Raw genomic sequence first — 15,651 nt, 5'->3', positions numbered from 1 at the left:
TTCATTAAAAATCCTACAATGTGATCTTCTGGATTTTTTTTCTCATTTTGTCTGTCATAGTTGAAGTGTACCTAGGCAGTTAACCCACTGTTCCTAGGCCGTCATTGAAAATAAGAATTTGTTCTTAACTTACTTGCCTAGTTAAATAAAGGTAAAATAAAAAATAAAAAATGATGAAAATTACAGGCCTCTTTCATCTTTTTAAGTGGGAGAACTTGCAATTGGTGGCTGACTAAATACTTTTTTGCCCCACTGTATATATATATATATATATATATATATATATATATATATATATATATATATATATGTATATGTGTGTGTGTGTGTGTGTGTGCATGTCTGTGTGGGTGTGTGAGTACATTTGTGCTAAGGTGTGGAGAATCAGATCAGGTGGTCAGTCTAGTTCAAGTGTTCAGGTGGTCAGTCTAGTTCAAGATGGTGGTTAGTAGCTAGAAACTGCCTCTGAGCGTGTTGGTATCAGACCTCATGCTCCGATATCGTCTGCCCGAAGGTAAGGGAGTGAACCGCTCGTGGTGTGTGAGGTCCTTGATGAGGCTGCGGGCCTTCTTCAGGCACTGAGTAGATGTCCTGGATGGTTAGGAGCACTGTCCCAGTGATGTACTGGGCCGTCTTCATCACCCGCTGGAGGGCCTTGCAGTCATGGACAGAGCAATTCCTGTACCAGTCTGTGAGATGCATCCATTCAGAATGAGCTCGATGGTGCAACGGTAGTATTTGAAAAGACTATGGCTAACACACACGGGGCGGCAGGGTAGCCTAGTGGTTAGAGCGTTGGACTAGTAACCGGAAGGTTGCAAGTTCAAACCCCCGAGCCGACAAGGTACAAATCTGTCGTTCTGCCCCTGAACAGGCAGTTAACCCACTGTTCCTAGGCCGTCATTGAAAATAAGAATTTGTTCTTAACTGACTTGCCTGGTTAAATAAAGGTAAAATTTAAAAAAAAATGGCTAACACACACAGGCTATGGCTAACACACACAGGTTATGGCTAACACATACAGGCTATGGCTAACACACACAGGCTATGGCTAACACACACAGGTTATGGCTAACACAAACAATCTATGGCTAACACAAACAGTCTATGGATAACACACACAGGCTATGGCTAACACACACAGGCTATGGCTAACACGTACAGGCTATGGCTAACACATACAGGCTGTGGCTAACACATACAGGCTGTGGCTAACAAACACAGGCTATGGCTAACACTCACTAACAGACCAGCTTAGCCTCTACCACACCATATTACTCACACTCATCTTAACTTTGTCTGCCCACTACAACACAATTAAGTAGATTGTTTTACTGTTGGATTTGAACTTAGCCTGCATGCTAGATGTTATTTGCCAAGCCAAGCATAGCATGAAAGACCTTAAAACCGATAGCTTTCCTGCTACAGTAAACACATACATCCAAGCCTGTTTGCCAATATAGTTATAGTTAACACACAAAACGTAGCTTGCTCACTACTGCTAATAAACACAATCAAGTCTTTCTTACCTAGCTTGCATAACAGGCTACACCCATCCAATCCTGCCTCCACTTTGTAGCCAACACTGTGACAAAAATCTAACGTGGCTTGCTACAGCTGTTATATCACTTATACAGTGTCTGATGTACTGTTTATTCTACTGGTAATGTAGCAGGCTATATTTTGAAGATTGGGTACATTTTTTGTGAGTGTTTTTTGTTTTTGTGAGTGTTTTTTTGTTTTACATCAACAGTGACTGAAAGGGAATTACAAGAAAGTGAGCCTCAGCAAAGTTCTACCCAACACTTAGTATTGCAGTAAGACACATGTCAATCTCATTCCATGGAGGACCGAGTTTTCGCTCCCCCCTTGTACTTGATTGATGAATTAAGGTCACTGATTAGTAATGAACTCCCTTCACCTGGTTTTCAAGGTCTCAATTAAACATTTAAAATTCTAACTCAGCAGACACTATGACCTCCACAGAATGAGTTTGCTGCTGGAGGTCTCTAATAGTAGCATTAGAATGTCTTCTACGATTACATGTGTCGTAGCCAGTGATGCTAAACCACACACATTAGAAAGACATTCTGCCAGGAATGACCAACAGTCATTACAGAATCCTTTTTTAAATGGTGTCTGCCTTGGGTGTAAATGAAGTTGTTTGTCTCAGGCTTGTAAAGAATGACCCATCCCATATATACTGTATCTCATCTCCTCCAAGCCGCTTTCACTCCCTCTGTGGCGTGAGGGATTAATAGCCTGCTGACACCAGGACAGGAAGACAACTCAATGCTCCTGAGATTGACTCTAACAAGGTTCATCACCGGCAAGGTTCTATTTTTATACAACGTCTCTCAATCTAGCAGTGGTAATGTTGTGATGGTAATGTTGTGATGGTAATGTTGTGATGGTAAGGGCTTGTTGTCAGGGTCATAAACTACTGAGGAGCATACTGAAATTAATCACTCAATCCTATCCAAATCAAATCACATTTGATATGTCACATACACATGTTTAGCAGATGTTATTGCGGGTGTAGTGAAATGCTTGTGTTTCTAGCTCCAACAGTGCAGTCATATCTAATAATTCACAACAATGCACAACAATACACACAACCTAAAAGTAGAAGAATGGAATAAAGGAATACATAAATATTAGGATGAGCAATTTATTTTATGTATTTTGTTTAATCTTTATTTAACTAGGCATAGCATAGACTAGAACACAGTAGAATATAATACATTATATACATGAGATGAGTAAAGCATCTGAAGTCCACAGTGGTTTGCGAAAGTATTCACGCCCTTTGACATTTTTCCTATTTTGTTGCCTTACAACCTGTAATTTAAATAGATTTTTGGGGGGGTTGTATCATTTGATTTACACAACATGTCTACCACTTTGAAGATGCAAAATATTTTTTATTGTGAAACAAACAAGAAATTAGACAAAAATATTCACCCCCCTAAGTCAATACTTTGTAGAGTCACATTTTGCAGCAATTACAGCTGCAAGTCTCTTGGGGTATGTCTCTATAAGCCTGGTACATCTAACCAGTTGGATTTTTGCCCATTCTTCAAGGCAAAACTGCTCCAGCCATTACAAGTAGGCTGGGTTCTGCTGGTGTACAGCAATCTTTAAGTCATACCACAGATTCTCAATTGGATTGAGGTCTGGGCTTTGACTAGGCCATTCCAATACATGTAAATGTTTCCCCTTAAACCACTTGAGTGTTGCTTTAGCAGGGTCATTGTCCTGCTGGAAGGTGAACCCCCGTCCCAGTCTCAAATATCTGGAAGTCTGAAACAGATTTCACTCAATAATTTCCCTGTATTTAGGGCCATCCATCATTCCTTAAATTCTGACCAATTTCCCAGTCCCTGCCGATGAAAAACATCCCCACAGCATGATGCTGGATCGTGTTCTCAGGGTGATGAGAGGTGTTGGGTTTGCGCCAGACATAGCATTTTCCTTGATGGCCAAAAAGCTCAAGTTTAGTCTCATCTGACCAAAGTACCTTCCATATGTTTGGTTAGTCTCCCACATGCCTATTTGGCAAACACCAAAAGTGTTTGCTTAATTTTTTCTTTAACCTCTTGGAGCTCCCTCTCCAGGATCCGGGAGAATTGTCATCAACTGACACTAATTAGCATAACGCAACGGACAAAAAATATTACTAGAAAATATTCATATTCATGAAATCACAAGTGAAATTTATTGAAACACAGTTTAGCCTTTTGTTAATCACCCTGTCATCTCAGATTTTGAAATTATGCTTTACAGCCAAAGCAAGACAAGCTTTTGTGTAAGTTTATCGATAGCCTAGCATAGCATTATGCCTAGCTAGCAGCAGGCAGCTTGGTCACGAAAATCAGAAAAGCAATCAAATGAAATCATTTACCTTTGATGAGCTTCGGATGTTTTCACTCACGAGACTCCCAGTTAGACAGCAAATGTTCATTTTGTCCCATAAAGATGATTTCTTATAGCCGAAACACTTCACGTTTGGTTGAGAAATCCACCGGAAACTGCGGTCACGACAACTCCTAAAAATATTCCAAATTAGATCCATAATATCGACAGAAACATGGCAAATGTTTTTTATAATCAATACTCAAGGTGTTTTTTAAATATCTATTCGATATTATATCAACCGGGACAGGTGGCTTCTTAGTAGGAAAGAGAGAAACAATGGCCGCATTTGTCTTTTACGCACAAAACACTCTGAGAGCCTCCAGCTGACCACTGACGCAATGTTGTCGTTCAGGCTCATTTTTCAAAATAAAAGCCTGAAACTCTGTATTGTGACACTAGACACATTAGGGAAGCCATAGAAAAAGGAATCTGGTTGATATCTCATTCACTGCTCAATAGGGACGCATAGTAACGCAGAGCTTTCTAAATAAGAGTCCCTTCCTGATTGGATTTTTCTTAGGCTTTCGCCTGCAATATCAGTTCTGTTATATATTTTTACAGTTTTGGAAACTTTAGAGTGCTTTCTATCCTAAGCTGTCAATTATATGCATATTCTAGCATCTTGTCCTGACAAAATAGCCCGTTTACTTTGGGAACGTTATTTTTCCAAAAATGAAAATAGTGCCCCCTAGTTTCAATTAAGCAATGGCTTAATTAAGCCCAGCTCTGTGAAGTGTACAGCTTTAAGTGGTCCTATGGACAGATACTCCAATCTCCACGGTGGAGCTTTGCAGCTCCTTCAGGGTTATCTTTGGTCTCTTTGTTGCCTCTCCTTGCCCTCCTTGGCCGGTCTGTGAGCTTTAGGGAGCGGCCCTCTCTTGGCAGGTTTGTTGTGGTGGAATATTCTTTCTATGTTTTATTAATGGATTTAATGCTGCTCCGTGGGATGTTCAAAGTTTCAGATATTTTTTATAACCCAACCCTGATCTGTACTTCTCCACAACTTTGTCCCTGACCTGTTTGGAGAGCTCCTTGGTCTTCATGGTGCCGCTTGCTTGGTGGTGCCCCTTGCTTAGTGGTGTTGAAGACGCTGGGGCCTTTCAGAACAGATATACTAAGATCACGTGACAGATCATGTGACACTTAGATTGCACACAGGTATACTTTATTTAACTAATTATGTGACTTCTGAAGGTAATTGGATGCATCAAGATCTTATTTAGGGGCTTCATAGCAACAGGGGTGAATACATACAGTATGCACGCACCACTTAAGTTTTTTATTTTTTAGATTATTTGGAAACATTTTTTTATTTTTTATTTCACTTCACTAATTTGGACTATTTTGTGGATGTCCATTACATGAAATTCAAATTAAAATCAATTTAAATTACAGGTTGTAATGCAACAAAATAGGAAAAACGCCAAGGGGGATGAATACTTTTGGAAGGCACTGTATGTATACAGGGCAGCAGCCTCTAAGGTGCAGGGTTGCGTAACCGGGTGGAAGCCACCTAGTGATGGATATTTAAGAGTCTGTTGGCCTTGAGATGGTTTTTCAGTCTCTCGGTCCCAGCTTTGATGCACCTGTACTGATCTCGCCTTCTGGATGATAGCGGGGTGAACAGGCAGTGGCTCAGGTGGTTGTTGTCCTTGATGAACTTTTTAGCTTTTCTGTGACATCGGGTGCTGTAGGTGTCCTGGAGGGCAGGTAGTTTGCCCCCGGTGATGCGTTGAGCAGATCACACTACCCTCTGCAGTGCGCTGTGGTTGCGGGCAGTGTAGTTATCGTACCAGGCGTTGATACAGCCAGCCAGGATGCTCTCAATTGTGCATTTGAAAAAGTTTGTGAGCGTTTTAGGTGCCAAGACAAATTTCTTCAGCCTCCTGAGGTTTAAGATGTGCTGTTGCGCCTTCTTTACCACACTGCCTGTGTGGGTGGACCATTTCAGATTGTCAGTGATGTGTACGCTGAGTAACTTCAAGCTGGCCCTATCCCGTTATCCTTTGTGGGTAACGGGACATACATTTCTGGACAATTACATGCAAGAACTTGTATAAAAATATAAAGTTCTTAGGTTGACTGGGAAAAAATAGACCGTCTGGTCTCTGGTTACATGCTTCAAATGAAGAGAAAGTGACAGACAGCAAGGGACATGTGTATGTCAGTTTCACCTCCTTTCATCCCACAATGCAATGGGTAAAAAGCACGTAACCCTTCAATTGGGACACAAATGACAGACTGTCCTTTTGGAACAAGCAATTCTTCGGTTTGCGGTTGAAACTGGCAGCAAAGAAGATTATATATTTACACAAAACAACCCCACAGCCTTCCATAATCAATCTTCCAGTCTTGACGGTGCAAGCTCTGCCAAAAGCACAAAAGCCCATGTCAGAGTTGGATGGAATTCATGGAATAGGATGATGCAGTGAGTTTCTCTCACAGTGAACACACAGGGTCTGGAGGCTTGCCTATGGGGCCAAAGGTCCCCAGGGGAGGGTAAGGGTGGTTGTGGTTACTGACCATGCTCCATTTGGACCAAGTCACCACTGCACTGAGTCATTCCTTGGTAAAAAAAAAAAACAACCTCTTCATGTCAGTACACTGGAGATGGTCCTACATCCCCCATCTACTAGCCGCATGGCACCGCACCAATAGTGGTCGGATTTTATCTACAGAGGAGTAAAACATCTTCAGCATCTCTATGCCTAAAGCAGACCATTTGCTTCCATTAAGGCAGCCAGCTTGTTGAATGCGTGTAGTGATATTTTGCTGTAAAAATATTTGCTCCTTCGACAGATTTGCTGACATCTTGAAATAATCCAAAGGCATGCTGGAAGACATAATAGAAAAATAACCCCCACCTTGATCTCAAGCCCAGGTAGTGTTCTCTGCAACTTTAGTAGGCATCTGAAAAAAATGAAGGTTGACACACGCTACTATGATGACGAATAACCATACTGTCTCCAGACCTGGTTTCAAATACTGTTTGAGATCTTCAGCTTGACTGTTGCAATGGAACCAATAAAAAAGGACTAAAAAGTGTAAACCCCGTAAACCTGGCACTCCAGGCAGACTGGAGCAAACCAGGTCTGACTGTGTTATGCCAAATGGACAACCCTTAGCATCAGAGAAAGTGTATGAATCACATAGAAACAGATTTGCCGTAAAACACTAGGAACACCTGCTCTTTCCATTGCATAGACAGAACCAGGTGAATCCAGGTGAAAGTTATGACCTCTTATTGAAGACACCTGTTAAATCAGTGTAGATGAAGAGGAGTAGACAGAAGGATTTTTAAGCCTTGAGACAACTGAGACGTGGATGGTGTATGTGTGCCATTTAGAGGGTGAATGGGCAAGATAAAATATTTTAGTGCCTTTGAATAAGGTATGGTAGTAGAGCTTAATATTTGGTACAGAAACCTTTGTTTGCAATTACAGAGATCATATGTTTCCTGTAGTTCTTGACCAGGTTGCACACACTGCAGCAGGGATTTTGGCCCACTCCTCCATACAGACCTTCTCCAGATCCTTCAGAGGGAGCTGAAAGTCCGTATTGCCCAGCGACAGCCCCGAAACCTGAAGGATCTGGAGAAGGTCTGTATGGAAGAAGTGGGCCAAAATCCCTGCTGCAGTGTGTGCAAACCTGGTCAAGAACTACAGGAAACGTATGATCTCTGTAATTGCAAACAAAGGTTTCTGTACCAAATATTAAGTTCTGCTTTTCTGATGTATCAAATACTTATGTCATGCAATAAAATGCAAATTAATTACTTAAAAATTATACAATGTGATTTTCTGGATTTTTGTTTTAGATTCCGTCACTCACAGTTGAAGTGTACCTACGATAAAAATTACAGACCTCTACATGCTTTGTAAGTAGGAAAACCTGCAAATTGGCAGTGTATCAAATACTTGTTCTCCCCACTGTATACTACACTATCCTATATTATACTACTACGCTACACATACTGCACTATACTATACTACATATACTACACTGTACTATACTACACATACGACACTATACTCTTCTACATATACTACACTATACTACTACACTATACTATACTACGCTACATATACTACACTGTACTATACTACATATACTACACTATACCACACTATTCTACACTACATATACTACTCTATTCTATGCTACTACACTATACTACGCTATATATACTACCCTATCCTATACTACTACACTATACTAGTGTAGCTGACAAGGTACAAAGGTACAAATCTGTCGTTCTGCCCTTGAACAGGCAGTTAACCCACTGTTCCCAGGCCGTCATTGAAAATAAGAATTTGTTCTTAACTGACTTGCCTGGTTAAATAAAGGTAAAATAAAAAAATAAAACTATACTGTACTACATATAGTACACTATTCTGTGCTACTACACTATAATATACTACTATACTATGCTATAATATACTATACTGAACCACATATACTACACAGTCCTATACTACTCCACTATACTATCACACTATACTATACTAAGCTATACTAAACTACACTCTATATACTATACTACACTGCACTATAGTATACTACTACACCATACTACACTATCCTATACTATACTACACCTTACTACTGCAGTATACTATGCTATACTATACCATACTACACCACATATACTACACCATCCTATACTATTACACTATACTATCACATTATACTACTACACTATACCACTACACTATACTATAATACACTATACTTCAAAACATACTGTATACTGCGCTATCCTACAGTGCCTTGCGAAAGTATTCGGCCCCCTTGAACTTTGCGACCTTTTGCCACATTTCAGGCTTCAAACATAAAGATATAAAACTGTATTTTTTTGTGAAGAATCAACAACAAGTGGGACACAATCATGAAGTGGAACGACATTTATTGGATATTTCAAACTTTTTTAACAAATCAAAAACTGAAAAATTGGGCGTGCAAAATTATTCAGCCCCTTTACTTTCAGTGCAGCAAACTCTCTCCAGAAGTTCAGTGATGATCTCTGAATGATCCAATGTTGACCTAAATGACTAATGATGATAAATACAATCCACCTGTGTGTAATCAAGTCTCCGTATAAATGCACCTGCACTGTGATAGTCTCAGAGGTCCGTTAAAAGCGCAGAGAGCATCATGAAGAACAAGGAACACACCAGGCAGGTCCGAGATACTGTTGTGTAGAAGTTTAAAGCCGGATTTGGATACAAAAAGATTTCCCAAGCTTTAAACATCCCAAGGAGCACTGTGCAAGCGATAATATTGAAATGGAAGGAGTATCAGACCACTGCAAATCTACCAAGACCTGGCCGTCCCTCTAAACTTTCAGCTCATACAAGGAGAAGACTGATCAGAGATGCAGCCAAGAGGCCCATGATCACTCTGGATGAACTGCAGAGATCTACAGCTGAGGTGGGAGACTCTGTCCATAGGACAACAATCAATCGTATATTGCACAAATCTGGCCTTTATGGAAGAGTGGCAAGAAGAAAGCCATTTCTTAAAGATATCCATAAAAAGTGTCGTTTAAAGTTTGCCACAAGCCACCTGGGAGACACACCAAACATGTGGAAGAAGGTGCTCTGGTCAGATGAAACCAAAATTGAACTTTTTGGCAACAATGCAAAACATTATGTTTTAAAAGCAACACAGCTCATCACCCTGAACACACCATCCCCACTGTCAAATATGGTGGTGGCAGCATCATGGTTTGGGCCTGCTTTTCTTCAGCAGGGACAGGGAAGATGGTTAAAATTGATGGGAAGATGGATGGAACCAAATACAGGACCATTCTGGAAGAAAACCTGATGGAGTCTGCAAAAGACCTGAGACTGGGACGGAGATTTGTCTTCCAACAAGACAATGATGCAAAACATAAAGCAAAATCTACAATGGAATGGTTCAAAAATAAACATATCCAGGTGTTAGAATGGCCAAGTCAAAGTCCAGACCTGAATCCAATCGAGATTCTGTGGAAAGAACTGAAAACTGCTGTTCACAAATGCTCTCCATCCAACCTCACTGAGCTCGAGCTGTTTTGCAAGGAGGAATGGGAAAAAAATTCAGTCTCTCGATGTGCAAAACTGATAGAGACATACCCCAAGCGACTTACAGCTGTAATCGCAGCAAAAGGTGGCGCTACAAAGTATTAACTTAAGGGGGCTGAATAATTTAGCACGCCCAATTTTTCAGTTTTTGATTTGTTAAAAAAGTTTGAAATATCCAATAAATGTCGTTCCACTTCATGATTGTGTCCCACTTGTTGTTGATTCTTCACAAAAAAATACAGTTTTATATCTTTATGTTTGAAGCCTGAAATGTGGCAAAAGGTCGCAAAGTTCAAGGGGGCCGAATACTTTCGCAAGGCACTGTATACTATACTACACGACATATACTTCACTATACTATACTAAGCTATACTAAACTACACTACATATACTACACTGCACCATAGAATACTACTACACTCTACTACACTATCCTATACTACACCTTACCACTACAGTATACTATGCTATATGCACTACACTATACCACACTATACTGCACAACACATACTACACTATACTATGTTTGATATCCTACACAATAGTATATTATACCACTACACTATACTGCACTATACTATACTGCTCTAAACTATACTACATATGCTGCACTATAAGGCGGCAGGTAGCTTAGTGGGCGGCAGGTAGCCTAGTGGTTAGAGCGTTAGAGCGTTAGACTAGTAACTGAAAGGTTGTAAGATCGAATCCCCGAGCTGACAATGTAAAAATCTGTCATTCTGCCCCTGAACAAGGCAGTTAACCCATTGTTTGTAGGCCATCATTGAAAATAAGAATTTGTTCTTAACTGACTTGCCTAGTTAAATAAAGGTTTAAAAAAAAACTACACTATACTATAGTACTATGCTGCACTATACTGTACTATGTTGTACTACACGACATTTCCTATACTATGCAACATATTCAACACTATACTATACAGTGCAAAATATACTATACTACTACACTATATGATACTATGCTACATATACCACACTATGTTGCACTATAATACACTACACTATACAATAATAGACTACACTACACAACTTATGAATATGGACAGAGTGAATGTAGAGAGGACACAGAAGCCCATACACTCAACTGATAACTCATCGGGAGGGGATGGTCAGTGAAAAGGAGAGGAGAAATGAAGAGATGAAGGAAGGTGTGGAGGATAAAAAGAAGTGGATGATCGTTAAGACTGGTCAAGAACAACATGAGGAGAAGGTGGGAGCTTCGGGGAACATTACTAAGCAGAACTGGCTAAAGCCATCATAACTCACTTTAGCCTGCAGGCCTGTAGACAGATATAGATATGGTTGGGAAGTAGGAACACATGTATTGCCATGCTCATGGGTGGTAGCATGTGTTTGTTGGAGGAGGTGATCATCTTAGGTATGGATGGAGGGAAAAGAGAAGGATGAGGAGGCTCATCTGGGGGTAATTATTACTCCCTGTTGCTATGTCCCCTTCTCTTTCCACCCCTCCTCCTTCTCTCACTCTCCTTCTTCCTCTCTGGCTGGGCGCAGGCAGGGGCCGTGCGTGTTTGTACATATCTAAAAGGAAGGGTAATGATTGGCTGGTTAGCACTGGGGCCCAGACCAAACAGCTCTACTCTAGATTTATGAGCTAGGCCAATCAGCGTGTCTACATCTTACGGACATAATATCTACTGCCCTTCCTTCCCCTATATCCACCTCTCTCAACTATAATTTATAGCACCCATTTTATCTCAGCAAGCTTGTCTCTTTAGAAAATAAAGAACACAGAGCTAACGTCCAGATGTTTAAAAAAAAAATTGTATTAATCTCAGTTGGTTAGGAAGGGTGTTATTCCATCTCTCAATCAGCTTTTATTTGTATTAGTACATTTTTACGGTAATTTGTCAAGTCTAAAGGTCTTGACGGGGTGGTGCAGTGAAACTGGTTAGCCTTTGGCATATTTTGTGATACCATTATGACCAACTGGCATTCAGTTACATCACATTAATGAGTGGTAGCTTTTTGTTTTATGTCAAATAAATTACGAGGTATTTACACATTAAATGATAAATGGTGAAATTCCTTACTTGTTTATTTTTGATTAATTTAAACAAACACATTTTGGTAACAGCAATGTTCTACCACACAGTTTAGATGACCAGGTTAACAGTAAAATAAAGTGTTACCCAATGATCTTATGTCATAGTTATTTCACTGATAATTCACAAAATAGCATCCACACTTTTTTCCCCTTGAGGCTACCCATTCTCAGCCAAATAATGATCACACTGTGAATAAAAAAAAGTTATAATTGCCAGGCCAACTGGGCTAAAGATGGACCAGCCCATCTAAAATGTACCCGAACTGTTTCAGCCTGCAGCTCTCTGGGGTCTGACAGTTTTATCACTGGTGTCCCCATGCCTCACTTAACACAGTAAAGCAGTTTACACAAGGAAGTGATTATTGCTCAATAGCTGATAGAGGAAAAGGTCAACTACCCATGAATACCAAACAGTAAAAGTAGGCCCATTCCATCACTCAAGTTTTCCATTCTTGGACTTCGTAATTTCGATGTTGTGGGAAAGTTTTTGTTGCTGCCCCCCCCCCCCCCCCCCTTTTACTGCTGTCATAGTTTGTGCAGTATGCATTGGTAGTTGTTAGACATAGAAACGTGAACATAGAAAGTACGAGTCACTGGCTTTCTCTCCATTAGTCACTCCACATTTGTTCCAAACCAACAGCAACAACAATTGTGTCCATCAAACCCAAATATTTATTTGTGCATGGCTACTTTAATAGTACCAAACAAAAATTATGCTTTTGATTCTGCATGGACCTGTGCAAGGTGCTTGCGAATCCTTGTTAAATACCCATCTGAGTAAATTGTTCATTTGTCGTAGGTAAACAAAGCGTGAGTTGTCCAGAGAGGCAAATATGATAATTGTTTGTGGATTACGTGGATGTGGGAGGCAGCTTGGCAGGAACTGTGAGTACACGAGTAGGAAAAGCTTCGCTCAAACACAGCCAGTGTCTTCAGACAACTGGGATTAGCTGGGATGCTAATGCTAACAGTGCAAAGGGAAAATACTAACATTATGCTAATAGTGCTAATGCTATGGGCCCTGGTTAAAAGCAGCGCACTACATAGAATAGGGTGCATTCTGAGACACACTCTGTCACTGTTTAAGCCCTTCACTCCTATGAGCCCTGGTCAAAGTAGTGAACCAGGGAAGAGGGTGCAATTTGGGATGTATGCTGTCACTCCCTTAGCACCTCCCTCCCCAGCGACGGACTGAGGGACTGGTCTCCAGGGAACGGGCGGTCTGTCTGTCTGGGCTGGAATGGGACATGTGTATAGAGGTGTGTGAGCAGGCTTTGTGTCATTGAGCCAGGCGAGAGGGGCCTTTGTGCTCTTAACCAGAGAGGAGGGACAGAACAGATTGAGCCTTTAGAAGTGCAACCGACCACCATGAGGGCAGGCCACAAAGGATGGTGTGTGTGTGTGTGTGTGTGTGTGTGTGTGTGTGTGTGTTTCTGTGTGTTTGTGTCTGTGTGAGTGTGAATGTGTATGTGTATGTGTGTGTGTGTATATGTGTGTGTGTGTATATGTGTGTGTGTGTGTGGGTGAGATTGAGTATTGAGCGGGTGTATATGCAGCCTGGTATGTGTGTACTTCTGTGTCTGTGTTTGTGGACGCGAGCGCATGCATGCCTTCTTGTGTGCGTGTGTGTGTGTGTGTGTGTGTGTGTGTGTGTGTGTGCGTGCATTTGTGCGGACGTGCATACCTTGTTGCTTGTGTGTATGTGTGTGTGTTAGCATGAGCTATCCAGATTGTGATACAGGTCAGCAGGCCAATGGCTCTCCCCCATCTGTCCCTCCCCCATCTGTCCCTCCCCCATCTGTCCCTCCCCCATCTGTCCCTCCCCCATCTGTCCCTCCCCCATCCGTCCCTCCGATGGTATTACTCCCAGTCTCCCAGGTCGGTTGCTTGGTCGGTTGCTTGGTCGGTTGCTCGGTCGGTTGCTCGGTCTGTTCTTCTCCCGTGTGTGAACTAATCTCACTCCAATACCCTCTCTGTGTCCCAAATGGTACCCTATTCCCTAACCAGTGCACTACTTTTGACCAGGGCCCATGGTACCTGGTATCACAAGCACTGGTCATTTCAGAAATCATCCTCCCAGACATCCCAAGATGCTTAAATACATGTTTTGTGTGTGTGTGTGTGTGTGTGTGTGTGTGTGTGTGTGTGTGTGTGTGTGTGTGTGTGTGTGTGTGTGTGTGTGTGTGTGTGTGTGTGTGTGTGTGTGTGTGTGGAGGGGCTTTGGTCAGAAAAATCATCTCCAGAGAGCATCTATGTCATGGAACAAACCGCTCTCCTCCACCATCATCCCCCTGTCTCCTATCTTTATATCTTCTCTCTATCTCTCTCTCTCGCCCATATCCCCCTTCTCTCTCCCATCTCTCCCCCTCTACCTCTCTCTCTCACCCATATCCCCCTTCTCTCTCCCATCTCTCCCCCCTCTATCTCTCTCTCTCCCACGCCCATATCCCCCTTCTCTCTCCCATCTCTCCCCCTCTTTCTCTCCCACTCTCTCTCTCAATTTAATTTCAACTTAATTTCAATTTTCAATTTAAGGGGGCTTTATTGTCATGGGAAACATGTCAAAGCAAGTGAAATAGATAATAAACATAAGTGAAATAAACAGTAAAAAATTAACAGTAAACATTACAGTCACAAAAGTTCCAAAGGAATAAAGACATTTGAAATGTCATATTATGTCTATATACAGTGTATAATGATGTGCAAATAGTTAAAGTACAAAAGGGAAAATAAATACATGTATCTCTCTCTCTCTCTTGCCCATATCTCCCTCTCTCTCTCCCCCCCCCCCCCCCCCCCCTCTCTCTCTCTCTCTCTCTCCACTGTTCTCTGTCTGTCATAGCGGCCATCCTCCGGCTTCTGTGTAAACAAACACACGAGTGGCGGTGGTGAGACAGACAGCACCGACACAGGGCTATTTGCTTTGGTTGCTCTCGAGTGGGAGGAACGTTTTCTTAAGAGGCAAAAAGAAGTCTGGGCCTCCGAGGAGAGTCCACAAAACCAATATTTATCCTCCTTTCTCCGGCGACTCAGGCCCCATTTTCCATTCCTCCTCTTTTCCCCCAAGTTAGGGATGGGGATGGAAAAAATAGGAAGATGGAGGGAGGGATGGAAAGGAGGAAGAGGGAGAGATGGGAGGGTGGTCTGCCTGTGGACCTGGTGGGGTTTCCCAGAGCATCAGGTTGTCATGGGAAAGGGATGAGGTAGAACTCTTAGTACAGGCACTGACACACTACTGAAGAAATTAGGCCTAATCAATCAAATCAATCAATTGTATTTATAAAGGCCTTTTTTTTTTTACATCATAACAGGTCAGGGTTAAATACATTTGTCAAACGAATACAATTTGGCTCAACAAAGCAAGAACGAAATGAATCCCACCCCCTTAGTTTGCCTGGTACAATGGAACCAATGGAATAGTCCCGAAGGTGCAAACTTCAAGCTCAATCAAGTGCACATCAAATAACCTGCTAATATTTGACATATGAGGCGGGCTTGATTGAGCTTGACGTTTGCACCTTTGGGACTAATTCCATTGGTACCATTGCAAACTAAATCAAACAATCTTCAAGTAGTTACGGTGTTA

The sequence above is a fragment of the Oncorhynchus mykiss genome, chromosome 8, assembly GCF_057628025.1.
Source record: "Oncorhynchus mykiss isolate SJ-2025 chromosome 8, ASM5762802v1, whole genome shotgun sequence".
Lineage (NCBI taxonomy): Eukaryota > Metazoa > Chordata > Actinopteri > Salmoniformes > Salmonidae > Oncorhynchus > Oncorhynchus mykiss.
Note: the sequence above shows the minus strand (reverse complement) of the source record.